At 39.2% G+C, this 15,489-nt stretch overlaps 1 protein-coding gene across 3 annotated transcripts in view; it reads left to right on the forward strand.

Annotated features, from left to right (window-relative positions):
* The window catches only part of NLGN4X (neuroligin 4 X-linked), a 405,179-nt gene that overhangs the window by 31,065 nt on the left and 358,625 nt on the right, over nucleotides 1-15,489 (forward strand). The window contains exon 1 of one of the 3 annotated variants that reach the window (XM_040338159.1): nucleotides 6,768-6,833. The exons of the other annotated variants lie outside the window; for them this stretch is intronic. The gene's annotated coding sequence lies outside the window, so the exon portion shown is untranslated. Of the gene's footprint in view, nucleotides 1-6,767; nucleotides 6,834-15,489 lie in introns of those variants that run through there. 3 annotated transcript variants of the gene reach the window in all.

The following is a 15,489-nucleotide window of genomic DNA, read 5'->3' on the forward strand; positions in this document are numbered from 1 at the left end:
ACTCAGCCCTGTGTTAGTTATGCCTTAATTATCAAGATTGTGATGATATTTCTAGGTTACATTGTATATTTTTGAAATCTAAGGCCCCGTACACACGATAGAATCCATCCGCAGATAAATCCCAGCAAATGGGTTTCTGCGGATAGATCCTATGGTGTGTACACGCCAGCGGATCTGTTTCCGCGGAGAAATCTCCTCTGGGATGGATTCCAGCAGATCGGATATTTGCTGTGATGCACAACAAATCCATCTGCTGGAATCCATTCCAACGGATGGATCCGCTCGTCTGTACAGACTTACCGGATCCATTCGTCCAAAGGGATTCCCCGCACGCGTCGTAATGATTTGACGCATGCGTGGAATTCCTTATATGACAGCGTCGCGCCCGTCGCCGCGTCATAATAGCGGCGACGGCGCGACACGTCATCGGCAGAGAATTTCAGCGCGGATTTGTGTACACTGTGTACACTCCATCGCATCGAAATCTGCGGAAATCTTTGAGAGGATTTATCCGTGGAAACGGTCCGCTGGACCGTATCCGCGGATAAATTCTCTCGTGTGTATGGGGCCTAAAGGTTAACAGAAGAGAGAACAGATTTTTTTCAGTATGCTGCTTCATATTAAAATTCAGTATCAATGACTATATTTGGAACAAAAATAAAAATATCACTTTATTGATACTGATTGCTTATAAGCTATAGTCAAATCACAAAGTTTAATAATAAAATAGATTTGCAATTGCATTAAGCATCTCAACAAAGCCAATAATTCTACATAGAACTCAATCCATGTCAAAATGTAGTGAATACCGGTATATATTTTTTATTGAAAGCATAATTTTACTAAGGGAAAAAGAATACCGGTAATAAATGGTTCCGATTATGGTGTACATAGTAACCTACAAAGCAAACTAACTCTACAGTTCAGATGCATTTCTGTGCCAATTCACACACTGCCCTGAAAGACCAGCAAGCTGTAATGTTTGCGAGATAGGAGCACCTAGATCTTACTTCTTAACCCCAGCTGTAAGCTGTAACCTCAATGTAAAAATGTATATCAGTTCTGGGAGAAAATTAAAGGTGTTTCCTAAAAGAAAAGCTAATGTCACTGGTTCTAATACTACCCATACCTCCCCTATTTTGCATGGACCAGATAGTGTTCATTTTTATCTTTCTGCTGCAGAAGCATTCTGATATTGCTTCCTGAATCTGACAAGTCAAATAGACTGTAGTTTTCTGTGCAAATAAAAATAATCACAACAAAAGGTCATACTGTCACTTGTTAAAGGAACATAAACAGGGATGAAATCCTCAGCTATTCTATGTTATAGTGTGTTGTTTCTATTATAGTTTTTGTCTATTTGATTTAGAGTTGCAGTCATAGAGAAAAAAGTCAGGGTTAAAAAAGTAAACAAACCTCAGAGTTACAGTTAGCTTAATTCTTTTAGCTAACTAACTGTGACTACCAATAAGCAAATAATCTGCCAGAATAAAGACCACTGAGGTATAAGGAACTGAAAAAAATGAGCTGAAATCTAAATGAGGAAAATTCCCACTTTAGACAGTTGTCAACTGAACAATTGCCCCAACTGGAAGATTTTTAGTTCCAAATTGTATTGAATACAATGTGAAGGTACATTTTACTACTTACTATTAAAAACTGAATGTTTGATCGGCTTCACAATAGACATGTGGACTCGTTTTCGTCCGAATGCATTTTCGTCCGAATTTCAGATATTTTCGTTATCGTTTTAACAAACGAAAACCGAAAGATCCAACATAAACAAATGCTTTATTTTCATTTTCGTTGCGGTCGAATGTGCCTAACCTTAACTCTATTAGTCCAATATTATTCTACATTTTGAGAAAAGATTTGACATAGAGAGAAAAGATTCGACATTATAGAGACATGAAGAAGAGTCGACAAAGAGAGAAAAGATTTTACATAGAGAGAAAAGATTCGACATAGAGAGACATGAAGATTCGACGAAGTAGCTAAAAACATACGATCGCAGCGAGCAGACATCTATGGTGAAATGCTCTGCCCATAGGCTATAGAAGAATTCTAATGTTGGTTGACTAGTAATAATAATTAATAAATATAATTATTATTAGTCATACAACATTAGAATTATTCTATAGCTTGTAGGCGGAACATTCAAAGCGGCATCGTACAGTTTTGTTGCTCCGTCTAATCTTTTTTTTAAGATTCTGTCAAATCTTTTTTTTTTCTTAGAACATTCGACAGACATCATAAGCCTTCAATGACAGATTCGACCTTAATTAATTTGGATTTTCGGACGAATGCATTTTTTTAACGAAAAACAAAATAAATAAAAACGAATTTCGGGAGTAACTAAATAAATGTATTTTTCGGACGAAAACAAAATTAAGAAACAAAATATTTCAGTGTGCACATGTCTACTTCACAATGGCAGTCTATTTTTTCAATCTTCTGAGTTACAAACTGGGTCCCGGTGGCAACTGATTTCATTTGATGACAAACTCTCCATGTTATATCACATGCGTATATGACTATTATTTTTTGGTCAAACACATTCAGTAAGAGGCGTACGCTGAACAGATTTTGTTGGTGGTGGATAATTTTTTCATCTACATTGCACAGTGCACTTTCTGTATGGTTGGTTGTCGGTTCATCTCAAGACTGTTTGCGATTTACATGAACTTTACACACTGATTTGTTTGTCTGTATTTTTACAGGCAGTTTTTTATGCACAATCACTTTTGCACATTTGCACTTAATGTATTTCCATGAATTTATGTTTATTGAATTTATACTTTTTATTATAATTTATACACATTTATACACATTTGTTTATGAGCTGATAATACAGTTGATTAAGCGTCTGCTTGCTAACTTGTGGTTTTATGACCAAGCGTGGATTTTTTGCATTTGATTAACTGGTAGATTTAATCTATATTTGTGTTTTGTTGACAACTCAAAAATTGACTTTCTCTTGCATATCCAGGTATGACCAAGAGAAAGGGAACACAGAGACCCATAAAAACCTGTCAGGAGTACTAACCTCTCATCACTTTATCCAACCCTTAAACTTAAACTTTTAAAAATCTTTGAACTTCCAGCCTGTCCATTGGACCTAGTCCAGTTTTTTTTCCAGATAGATAGAATGATAGATAGATATATTTTTATATGTATGCAGTCCCATTTTTATGTCAGTACAAGGCAAAGTGGTCTTCAGAATTGGATGAGTGCTTTTTTTAGGTGTTTTTCATCTGGCTTTTAATAGGATTTGGCACAAAACTATTCAGTCAGATTGTGGTTGTATGTCTTTTGAATTAGACTTTATTACATTGCTTTCATGTGGCTAAAAAACTTGAAGGCAGGGCTTTTCTGAAAATGTTGGTATCTTACAACACCTAATATTGTCCCACTCTCATACTCATATATGTAAATTATACCAGCCCCATATTTGGTATTTTGTAGTACATTATTACTCAATTAGTGTCTGCCTACCTATATACACACATATGTCCTTAGTTATACACTATTCCCTAATAGTGATACTTAGAGTTACATTTCAGCCTAACTTTGTCTAGCTGTCTGGATGGTTTGCCGTGTCCAAGGTAACCAGGCATCCAGGAACAGGAAGCAGGATGCTGAGATTAGTGGAGTGCAGACAAAACCTGAAGTGGCAGGACAGAAAGTGAAGTCATAGGACGTGGATGGGCATGGCTACATGATTCAAGGCCTCTGCCTTATTTTCAAGCCAGCTGGCGTGAAAAAAGTAGCATCCAGCTTCTTGTTCCTGGGCTGCCTGGGTACTGTGGACACTGCAAACCATCCAGACAGTGGCGGTGCTCCCTTGGGATCCTGGACTGGTACAGTAACAGATGGATTAGTGACTGCCACCATCATACATAAGTTTTAGAACACCCCCATTTTTCCTTTTTTTATTAAAATTTAAACAGTTTAAGTCCAGTAAATAACCTGAAATGTTATATGGAATTTTTTTTCAGAATTCAACCCATGTATGGCCAGCGTTAAGTTACTCACAGTGTTGCAGAACAACTGTGAGTTATTAAGCCATTTTTCCCTAAAATTTACATTTTTTTTCTCAGCTTTTGTAAACTTAATCTTTTTTCACCTCTGGAGTTTAGAGCTTTGTACCATTATTGGGCTGCAGCAATGGTTGATTTGTGTGCAGCCATCCAATTTGAGTGATCTGGCATGTTGGATTTTTTTCAATGAGAGAATTGTGCGAGAAATGGAAAGAAAAGAAGATTCCTAGACACAAAATGTATTTTCTGTAGCAACATGAAATTGAAATCTTGTTTGGTTGCATTTTGAAATCAATGGTGGCACCATCAGATTACAAAATGGACACAATTTCTGATTTTCTAAAGAACATTAATTCGGAATTCGACCCATGTTGCCTAATTCCTATGGTTGTCCCAAATTTTGTTGATTACTTACAAACTCTCTATTTGTATAAAATCAGTATTGAAACAGAATATGTTACTACACCCTCTTAAGCAATATTTGGATGTTGTACTGCAGGAAGTAGTACAATATATTGTTCTCAAAATGGTGAGAAAAAGGCCATTAACAAAGGAAGACATACAGACCATTATAAACTTTAAAAGTGTGAGGCCGTTTACACACAACTGTTTTTCATGATGAGAAAAATGCAATTTTTTAAATTGGTCGTGAAAAACAGTCGTTCTCGACAAAAAAAATGCCCGTTAAAATTTTAGAACCTGTTCGTTGTGAAAAACGGTTGTGTGTACGCTTTAACGAGGGGAACAAAATACGCATGCTCAGAGGCAAGTTATGAGACGGGAGCACTCGTTCTGTCCGTCCATCGTACGTGTTGATGTATGTGCTTTGCTAGAACATTTTTTTTCACGAGCGTGTGTATGCAAGGCAGGCTTGACAGGAATCACGACAAATCACGTAGATGAAAACGTTGTTTTTTTGCATGACATGAAAAACGGTCGTGTGTGCATGACATAAGTCTTTCCTTTAGAGAAATTGCAAAGAAAGCCAAGGTGTTAGTGAGTACAGTTTCCTTCACCATCAAAAGGCACTTAGAAACTGCAGAAAATTTTGACAGGCAGAGTTCTGGCTGTTATATCTGTAGCTGGGTCTTTTAATGAGTCAAAAATGTAGATTGCATTTTGTTAAATGAACCATTCCGTGATTTTGTTTTTGTCCAATCATTTATTCGTTCTATTCTTTATTTTCATACATAAAGAGACATTAAACTGTGAAAAATGGGGGTGTTCTAAATTTTTTGACTGTTAGTATATATATTATATTATAACTATTACCCTATTGCTATCAAAGCTGGGTCATATTTGGGGCTGTGTGACTCTTTTTGTGGTTTATTTGTGTTCTTTTTTTTTTTTTTTACTTTTCCAGCAGGGCCATCATTACTGATCTCTCACAACAATAAATTGTGGCGTAAGGTAGCAATCATTTATCTTTGAAGTGTTACATTAACACTGCCGTGTATAAAAGAGTCAAACATTTGATGCTATTACTTTTTCTTAGAAATCCCATTGGGGAGTATGCATTATGCTAGCAATAGTACTAATTGGTTCACTTGATACAGAAACTCCCATTGAGTTCAAAAGATGTTTTTTGCTAGTCGACTAGACGTTGGTGCATCCTAATAAAGAATTTCTCTGTTACACATTTTTTAATAAAATAATATTTCAAATATGGCAGATTCCTAACTGCTAATAAGAATACATTTAAAAAATAATATCCTGTAAACAGTTGAAGGAAAAAATTACTCACAATTCCTTTCTCTAAAGTAAATTAGTACCAGATGGATTGGTTGCTATGGGTACTGAACTTCGCAGTGGGAAAATTATGTCGATGGGCAGTCTTCTAGCACTATAGACACCCATTAGATAAATGTATCCTATAATGGATTTTTCTGACTAGTTTCCTCAAAGTAAAGAGGGTACCAGTATATGTCAGTAGAGCCATGAGCCATGTTCAGCACATATGAGCTCTATGTGTTCTCCTCATTGCTTATTTTGATTTCAGATTCTCATTCCCAAAAGTGTATGTACAGTATATTTTATTTTTTGTTGTTGTTTTGGATAGGTTACCTTCACTTTTTGTCCCAGAGATGCAACAGAAATCTTTACAAAATTAAAATCTCTGAGATAGTTATCGCATGAATGAGTACCCCAATGGGAAAATGTACCATTGTTCTGGTGACAGCTACAAAAGTTTGTATTTTTCATTACATGTATTTCGATTTTATTGACAATAGTTGCCAGGATAACAAAAGATTATAAATATCCATAGCTTGTACATAGAACTCTTGTTGATTTTGTGTATGCCTAACTATTAACTAGTACTCTGTCCAAAATTAAAAAGAGAAATGTATATATACATAATCCTGCAAATAACACACTTCCTGTTCTTGCGTGACTGCATCACTCCACTATTGTATCTGTGGAGGGAGTCACGGTTGTAACCCCAGGCTGCTCTCCTGATATAGACTACTAGCATGCCCTTATTTTATCTTCTCCAATATATGAGGAGGAGGGCAATTGGAAAAATAAATAAAATAGCTAGGAAGGAAGATATTATTTGGTGCAGCTCACAGGAAGTCACCGAGACACTGCATTTCTGACAAAATTAACAGGTATTTTCTGTATTTGGTAAAAATGTTCTAAGTGTAAAAAATCAAACAAATGAATCAACATATATAAGTACTGAAAGCTTTAATATATTACATTTATTGTTCTTGGTTTTTAGTAATTCTTCCGGTGCTGTAAGGTTTCCAGTGAAAAAAGTGAACCTGTAACAGCTAAGGATCATACTGAAAGGTAACATAGTTTAAGAAGTCAATTTTTAAAAAGCAAAGCCCTTTTTAGTGAATATTTTTTTTTTATAATCTATTCAACATATAATAAGCATTGCACACATATAAAAATGTGTCAACTCTTTTTTTTTTTGGCTACATTGGTTTTATTGAGAACTATACAAATAAGTCAAAACATATATGGAAACTACATTTTTGGGGTAGCATACATTATAAAGCATAATACGAGCTTATTGCTGGCATTTTGTTGAATAGTAACCTTCATTTAATAAGTAACTCTACTGTGACATACAGTATACATTTGCTACACAAGCTTTTTTTTGTAGTGTTTTAAAGCCCTCTTTAAACCTGTTTCTGGGTGTTAGGCAGGTCTGTCTTCCGTTTGCCTACATGTCCCTCTGCGTTGTCATGTACAGTTTATCTTGAGTGAATTATGGATTTTCACTATTGACTCTTGCATAGGCTAATGTCTACAAGTATGTGACTTTGATATCAATAGTATAACAGCTATTTTATTTTTCTTTACATATTCTCCCACATCATTATGTTCTGTGCTGGTGTAAAATGCCCAATAACCAGTAGAAAAAATGCAGACCATTCTGGTTAAAATGGCAGAGTATTTGCGTTTAATTCACATTTTCATCTACATTGTGATTAAGCATACATTTTTACAGGTATGATAACATATTACGTTCAATAAAACTCACTTAATCTCTTATGTAACAGCTTTCTAAATTGCAGATAAAATGAAGGTGTAGCCTTCTGCAGAGGAAATGTTGACAATAATAAGTAAGAGACCAAAAACTTTGCAATTACTGTAAGCATGGGAACCACTTATTGTTGAAAAAGGAGTTAATGAGCAAAAAGGAACCTGAGTAACAAGTTCAAAATGTCCTTATATTTTTCATCTCCATTTTCCCCTCACAGTATCACTTTCTATTAAGACAAGTACCAATCATATATCTTTTAGAATTATATCATTTTTTTTCTATTTATAAATGTTTTCATACACGATTCCCTCAACTGGGCAATCACATTAACAGATAAAATATTATTAATCAGATTGCAATATTCATAGACTGTGCTGGCCACAAAACTCCTTCCTATTCAATTCATATCTATGTAAATGTCAAATAGGCGAGGATTAAAAACAGGGGGGGCCGGATTCAGATACGAACGCCTATCTGTATGCGCGGCGTAACGTATCTCAGATACGTTACGCCGCTGTAACTTTGGGTGCAAGTTCTGTAATCAGAAAGAACTTGCGCCCTTATTTACGGTGGCGTAACGTATGTGTTGCGGCGTAAGGCCGCGTAATTCAAATGGGGATGTTGGGGGCGTGTAGTATTTAAATTTGTCTTGACCCCGCGTTTTTTTTATTTTTTTTTGAACGGCGCATGCGCCGTCCATAAAAAAATCCCAGTGTGCATTGCGCCAAAGTACGCCACAAGGACGTATTGGAATCGACGTGAACGTAAATGATGTCCAGCCCTATTCGCGAACGACTTACGCAAACGACGTAAAATTTTCAAAATTCGGCGGCCATACTTAACATAGGATGCGCCGCACATACCCCTCATATAGCAGGGGTAACTTTATGCTGGAAAAACCCGAACGCAAACGACGTAAAAAAAATGCCGGGTGGTTGGTCCAGGGGCCCAGATTCACAAGGATTGGCTTAAGTTTAGGCGGGCGTAGCGTATCTCATATACGCTACACCGCCGCAACTTAGAGAGGCGAGTACCGTATTCACAAAGAACTTGCGCCCTAAGTTACGGCGGCGTAGCGTAAATGGGCCGGCGTAAGCCCACCTAATTCAAAGTAGGTTGATAGGGGGCGTGTTGTATGGTAATGAATCGTGACCCCACATAAATGACGCACCTAACAAACGGCGCATGCGCGCGCATGCTCAGTATCATGTCAAATTTTCTCCGTAAATTACGCCGGCTCAATGCTTAGTCGACGTGAACGTAACCTACGCCCATCCCCATTCACGTACGACTTACGCAAACGACGCTGTTCCGATGTTTCCGACGTCCATACCTAAAATGACTTACCCCTGCTTTACGAGGGGTAAAGTTGCGCCGGTCGGACGCCTTACGTAAACAGCGTATTTTAATACGCCGGGCGCAAGTACGTTCGTGAATCGGCGTATCTAGCTCATTTGCATATTCTACGTGGAAATCAACGGAAGCGCCACCTAGCGGCCAGCGTAAATATGCACCCAAGATACGACGGTGTAGGAGACTTACGCCGCTCGTATCTTGGCCAAATTCAAGCGCAAATGATTCTAAGAATCAGGCGCGTAGATGCGACGGCGCACATTCAGACTTACGACGGCGTACGTGGAGATATGCCGTCGTAAAACCTTTGTGAATCCGGGCCCCTATGTTTAATTTTTTCATCAACACAGTCTTTAGTGCTAGGGGTAAGTTTAATAACGGTTATTGCATGCAAGATTAATATTTTCTTTAAAATATCGCACATGAAATCCAAGAGTGAATTCATTAAAGAAAAAAAATCTAATTTTCTGTATAAAATGCAAATTCAGTCAATATGTACATTAATTACTGTAAAATAATTGTGATATATCATTAAAGTCAATTCACAAAAAAGTTATCTATCTCATAGGCATTTGGTATTTAATGAATGTACAACATAAGAATCAGGGGAAAACTGCACTAAAATAATAAAATGTATCAGTCTGAAAGGCGCATACATTTTAACTTATTATAGGATTACTTTGATAGTTTCAGGTTTCAAAATGGTGTAAATATCTTTCAGGTCTGGTATGGATTTTAAGGTGGAACCTAACACACAAAAGAAAAGAGAACAAGGGGTACTCTTTTTTTATCCACTTAAGCCCCGGACCAAAATGCAGCTAAAGGACCAGGCCCCTTTTTGCAAATCGGGACTGCGTCGCTTTAACTGACAATTGCGCCGTCGTGCAACGTGGCTCCCAAACAAAATTGGCGTCCTTTTTTTCCCACAAATAGAGCTTTCTTTTGGTGGTATTTGATCACCTCTGCGGTTTTTATTTTTTGCGCTATAAACAAAAATAGAGCGACAATTTTGAAAAAAAATGCAATATTTTTGCCCTGGCGATCGAGCCCCTAGCCATAGCCATACTACAGCATCCCCTTATTTCAGGTTATAATAAAGCAGGATCAGAGTACAAACTCTGTATGTACGCAGACGACGTATTACTCTTTTTGACTGACCCTTTGTATACATTGCCCAACCTTCTGGACACACTATCCTTATTTGCTGATATTTCTGGCTTAACAGTCAATATATCTAAATCCCTGGCCCTTCCAGTTGGGTTCTCCCCTGCGGAGTTGACTCAGATTAAGCAAACGTTCCCCTTCTCTTGGCCCACCACCTCTCTTCCCTATCTTGGAATAAAACTTTCAGGCGACTTTCACAGTTTATTTGACCTTAACTTCCCCCCTTTAATAGCTTCCCTTAAAAGGCTTTTGAAAACCTGGTCCCTATATAAAATCTCCTTTATGGGGAAAATTACGGCGATTAAAATGACCATCCTTCCCAAGATCCTGTATTTGTTCCGAGCCCTCCCCGTTTTGATCCCTAAGGCATTTCTCCTCAGATTTCAGTCCTGCATTAATAGGTTTATTTGAGGTGATAAACCCGCCAGGTTTTCAAGAGATGTGCTCTATAGGTCTAGTAGGCTGGGGGGTCTTGGAGTCCCACAGTTGTGGCTATACTATCTGGCGGGTAGGTTCTCCCAACAAGCACAGTGGTCTATCAGATGTCCGAGAGTCCCCTGGGTCAAGTTTGAACGTGATTCAATCCTTCCCCGTTTTCTGCCTGGTCTCCTATGGTTCTCGGGCCCTCGTCCTCCGGAGTTGGCGGATTATAACCTCCTGGTGGCCCAGGGTCTGAAGCTTTGGAAGCGTCATTGTTCTTCCCTTTTACTGGCTTCTGCGGCTCCCCCGGGCTCCACTTTCCTGGGGGACCACAGGTTGCCTGCGGCTTTTTCGGACCCTGGTTCATTCAGCTGGTGGGTCTCCTCTGGTTTGACCACTCTAGAGGACTTCCAACATAACAATACATTTTTTTCTTTTGCCCAATTACAATCCCTGAAGGGAGCCCCAGATGAGACATTTTTTAGATTCATGCAGATCAGACATTTCTTTTTGACACATTACTCATTAACCCTTGCACCTTCCTATACGTCTTTTGAATCACTTTGTAGGTCTGGCCCCAGACAAAGAGGACTGATTTCTCTTTTATATAATGTTATGTCATCCACTAGAGACAGAGATAAACTGAAGTATATGGTAAAGTGGGAATCGGAGATGGGCCTGGAGTATGAACTGGAGGACTGGGAGAAAAATTGGCTAAATCTCCGGCAATGTACTGCCTCGCTCTCGTTTCGAGAGACGGCCCTTAAATTTTTCACTCGTTGGTACTACACTCCCCAGCGCATACACCAGATATTCCCCCAGACCTCTACTAACTGCTTTAGGGGTTGTCCTGTTGTGGGTTCCTTCTTTCATATCTTTTGGGACTGCATGCATGTCTCATCGGTCTGGAAGTGGGTCTTTGATCTTGTTGATAAATTGGGGGGTGATCAAGCGGTTTTATCATTTAAACACTGTCTATTATTTGAAAAGATCCCGGATACTCCAAAATCTCTCAGACGTTTGATATATACACTTTGCTCCTCAGTCCTCTGGGTGGTGGCACTAAATTGGAAGTCCCCGGTGGTCCCCTTCCCTCAGGTCCTCTCCAGGATGGACCAAATTATGTTGGCTGAACTAATTTTTCACAAACTGAATGACACAATACCTATTTATGATGCGAAATGGAACCCATGGCGGCTCCATCGTATCCAGTCGTAATTTAGACAATATGCACCCCAATTTAGATATACGAGGCACAATTCCTCTCTTCCTATCTTCTTCTGACTCTCTCTTCTCAGCATAAGTTGATTTTTACTTTTCTCTTCTTCCTTTTTATTTTTATTTGTCCTTTTCTCTTCCCCCATCTCCCTACATTGCTCTCTTATCTGGAGTTTCTATTTACATTGCAACCCTCACCTTGTAGACCGTGCTTACTTACCGTACTGTTTTGGTGGGTCCTTTATGGTCTATGATGGTTGCTGATTTCTAGAATAAACTTACTTTTAGTTTGTTATACTTGTTTTGGATCTTAGATGATCTTTATTTCCATTGGATATGTTTGTCACTTTTTTTTTACTCCATTACTTATGCCTAAATGACATTCTTCTCAATGCAATGTAATGTAATTTGCTGTCTTTTGTGAACTTACTAATAAAACTTTGAAAGTAAAAAAAAAAAAATGCAATATTTTTTTCTTTTTGCTATAATAAATATCTCCCCAAAATATATAAAAAAACATTTTTTTTTCTCAGTTTAGGCCGATACGTATTCTTGAATGAATGAATGAATGAATGACTTGTATAGCGCTACTCATGCGAACTGAATCGCCTCTGGGCGCTTTTTCCAGCCAGTGTCTGCTTGGCTGGTGCGGTAATTTTACCCTGTAGGATTGTGACACGCTTGGGACACACAGTCATACACACAGATATACATATATATACTGGGCCAATTTTTGGATAAAAATGGCCATTCTTCTACCTATTTTTGGTTAAGAAAACGCAATAAGCGTTTATCGATTGGTTTGCACAAAATGTATAGCGTTTACAAAATAGGGGATAGTTTTATTGCATTTTTATAAAAAAAAATTTTTTTACTACTAATGGCGCCGATCAGCGATTTTTTTCATGACTGCAACATTATGGCGGGCACTTCTGACAATTTTGACACATTTTTGGGACCATTGTAATTTTCACAGCAAAAAATGCATTTAAAATGCATTGTTTATTGTGAAAATGACAATTGCAGTTTGGGAGTTAACCACAGGGGGCACTGATGGGGCTATGTGTGACCTGAAGTGTGTTTACAACTGTAGGGGGGTGTGGCTGTAGGTGTGATGTCATCGATTGTGTCCCCCTATAAAAGGGATGACACGATCGATGCTGCCGCCACAGTGAAGAATGGGGAAGCCGTGTTTACACGCGGCTCTCCCCGTTCTTCAGCTCCGGGGACCGATCGCGGGACTCCAGCGGCGATCGGGTATGTGAGTCCTATGGTCCCGATCATGGAGCTTCGGACTGGGTCACGGGAGCGTGCCGTGGGCGCGCTCCCGCGACTCACAGCTGGGTACTAGTACAGGACGTACCTGTACGTGGATGTGCCCAGCCGTGCCATTTTGCTGATGTATATGTGCAGGAGGCGGTCATTAAGTGGTTAAATGTCTGAGATAAGCTTTATGTGAACAAGGTGCAATGCTCTGAATGTGGCAAACACAGGTTCACATTAAAGGTCTGCCCAACTCAAAATCAAATGTCAAAAGTTAAAATGTTGATGTGCTGAATCAACTATTTCTCGTAAACCCCTGTGAAGAGGTGGAAGCACCAGGGTTATATAAAACCATCTTTACCATGACAAGGGGTACTTTTTTCTGTTGCATTTTTCAATATTATTACAATTGTAAGGATATCGCTTAACCCCCTAAACGGTATTCCCGAGTCTGGCTCTGGGTGGAATTTCAGAACCAAAAGCGGTAACCCTGAGCCAGACTCGGGATCGCCTCGCGGTTTCCACAGGCAGGGAATTACTTACCTTGTCCCTGGATCCTGTAATGCCTGCCCGCTGTGTGATCGAGCTGTCTCCTCGCTCGATTCACACAGTGCCCGTGTGCCGCCGAGCTCCATTCCCTGCAACGTTACGACGCACGGGGCGGAGATCGGCGCCAAATTCAAAAAAGTAAATACACACAATACATACGTATACTGTAATATTATAGATTACAGTACTGTATGAAATAAATACACACCCTCTTTGTCCCTAGTGGTCAGCCCAGTGTCCTACATGCACTTTTATATAATAAAAACTGTTCCTTCTACCTGGAAACTGGAGATTGTTCATAGCAACCAACAAGTGTCCCTTTACATCAAAAGTGGTTTTATACCAGCTAGAAAACAGCGATAATAAATTAGAATCACTTGCAGAATTGAGCGATAGTGATTTGTGGGGAAATTCGTCATCAAACAATAAAAGTAATGACAGCGACAATTCTGCAACTGAACAAATTTCAGTGTTTTTTATTTGATTACATTATTGAATCATTTTTATTATAATTACATTATTATTTGTTATAATTATTTATAGTTCAAAGTTTCAAACTTTATCATATCCGAGATGTCTACTAGACTCTTGTTTGGACAGTGAGTTATTCCTAAGAATTACAGGCCTACAATGTAAAACGCCAAACTTCCATGCAAAATAATGGTACCGCTTTCAGCATCCTAAAATGTGAAATAATCATACCACCGGGGAGGTTAAGGAATCCATCCTAAACAATGAGACCAGTTTGGAACAGAAACAAGGATACATGCAATCACTAACTGAGTGTAATTTCTTGTAAATAACAAGTGAAACTATTTCAAGCCAAAAAAATATTGGAAAACAACAGATTTTAATTCCCAGTGGCACAAGGAAAAACACTGCTCAAAAAAATTAAAGGAACACTTTGAAAACATATCAGATCTCAACGGGCAAAAATCTCATGCTGGATATCTATACTGATATGAACTGGGTAATGTGTTATGAATGAAAGGATGGCACATAATTTGATGTAAATGAAAATTATCTACATACAGAGGGCTGAATTCAAAGACACCCCGAAAATCAAAGTGAAAAAATTATGCAGCAAGATAGTCCATTTTGCTGAAATTTCATTGCAACAACTCAAAATGGTCCTCAGTAGTTGGTATGGCCCCCAAGTGCTTGTATGTATGTCTGACAACAACAGAGCTTGCTCCTAATAAGACAACGAATGGTGTCCTGGGGTATTTCCTCCCAGATCTGGCCTAGAGCATCACTGAGCTCCTGAACAGACTGAGGTGCAACCTGGCGGCACCGGATGGACCGAAACATAATGTCCTAGAGGTGTTCTTTTGGATTTAGGTCAGGTGAGCGTGGGGGCCATTCAATGGTATCAATTTCTTCATCCTCCAGGGACTGGCTACATGCTACCACCACATGAGGCCGGGCATTGTCGCTCACCAGGAGGAACCCAGGACCCACTGCACTAGCGTAGGGTCTGACAATAGGTCCAAGAATTTCATCCCGATACCTAATGGCAGTCAGGGTGCCATTGTGTAGTCTGTAGAGGTCTGTGCATCCCTCCATGGATATACCTTCCCAGACCATCACTGACCCACCGCAAAGCCGGTCCTGCTGAATGATGTTACAGGCAGCATAAAGTTCTCCGCGGCTTCTCCAGACCCTTTCCCATTTGTCACATATGCTCAGGGTGAACCTGCTCTCATCTGTGAAAAGCATTGGGCACCAGTGGCGGACCTGCCAATTCTGGTTTTCAGTGGAAAATGACAATCGAGCTCCACAGTGTCCGATAGTGAGCACAAAGCACACTAGAGGACGTCGGGGCCCTAAGGCCACCCCCATGAAGTCTGTTTCTGATTGTTTGGTCAGAGACATTCACACCAGTGGCCTGCTGGAGGTAATTTTGTGGGGTTCTGGCAGTGCTCACCCTGTTCCTCCTTGCACAAAGGAGCAGATACCGGTCCTGCTGATGGGTTAAGGACC

This window comes from Rana temporaria, chromosome 2, assembly GCF_905171775.1.
Source record: "Rana temporaria chromosome 2, aRanTem1.1, whole genome shotgun sequence".
Lineage (NCBI taxonomy): Eukaryota > Metazoa > Chordata > Amphibia > Anura > Ranidae > Rana > Rana temporaria.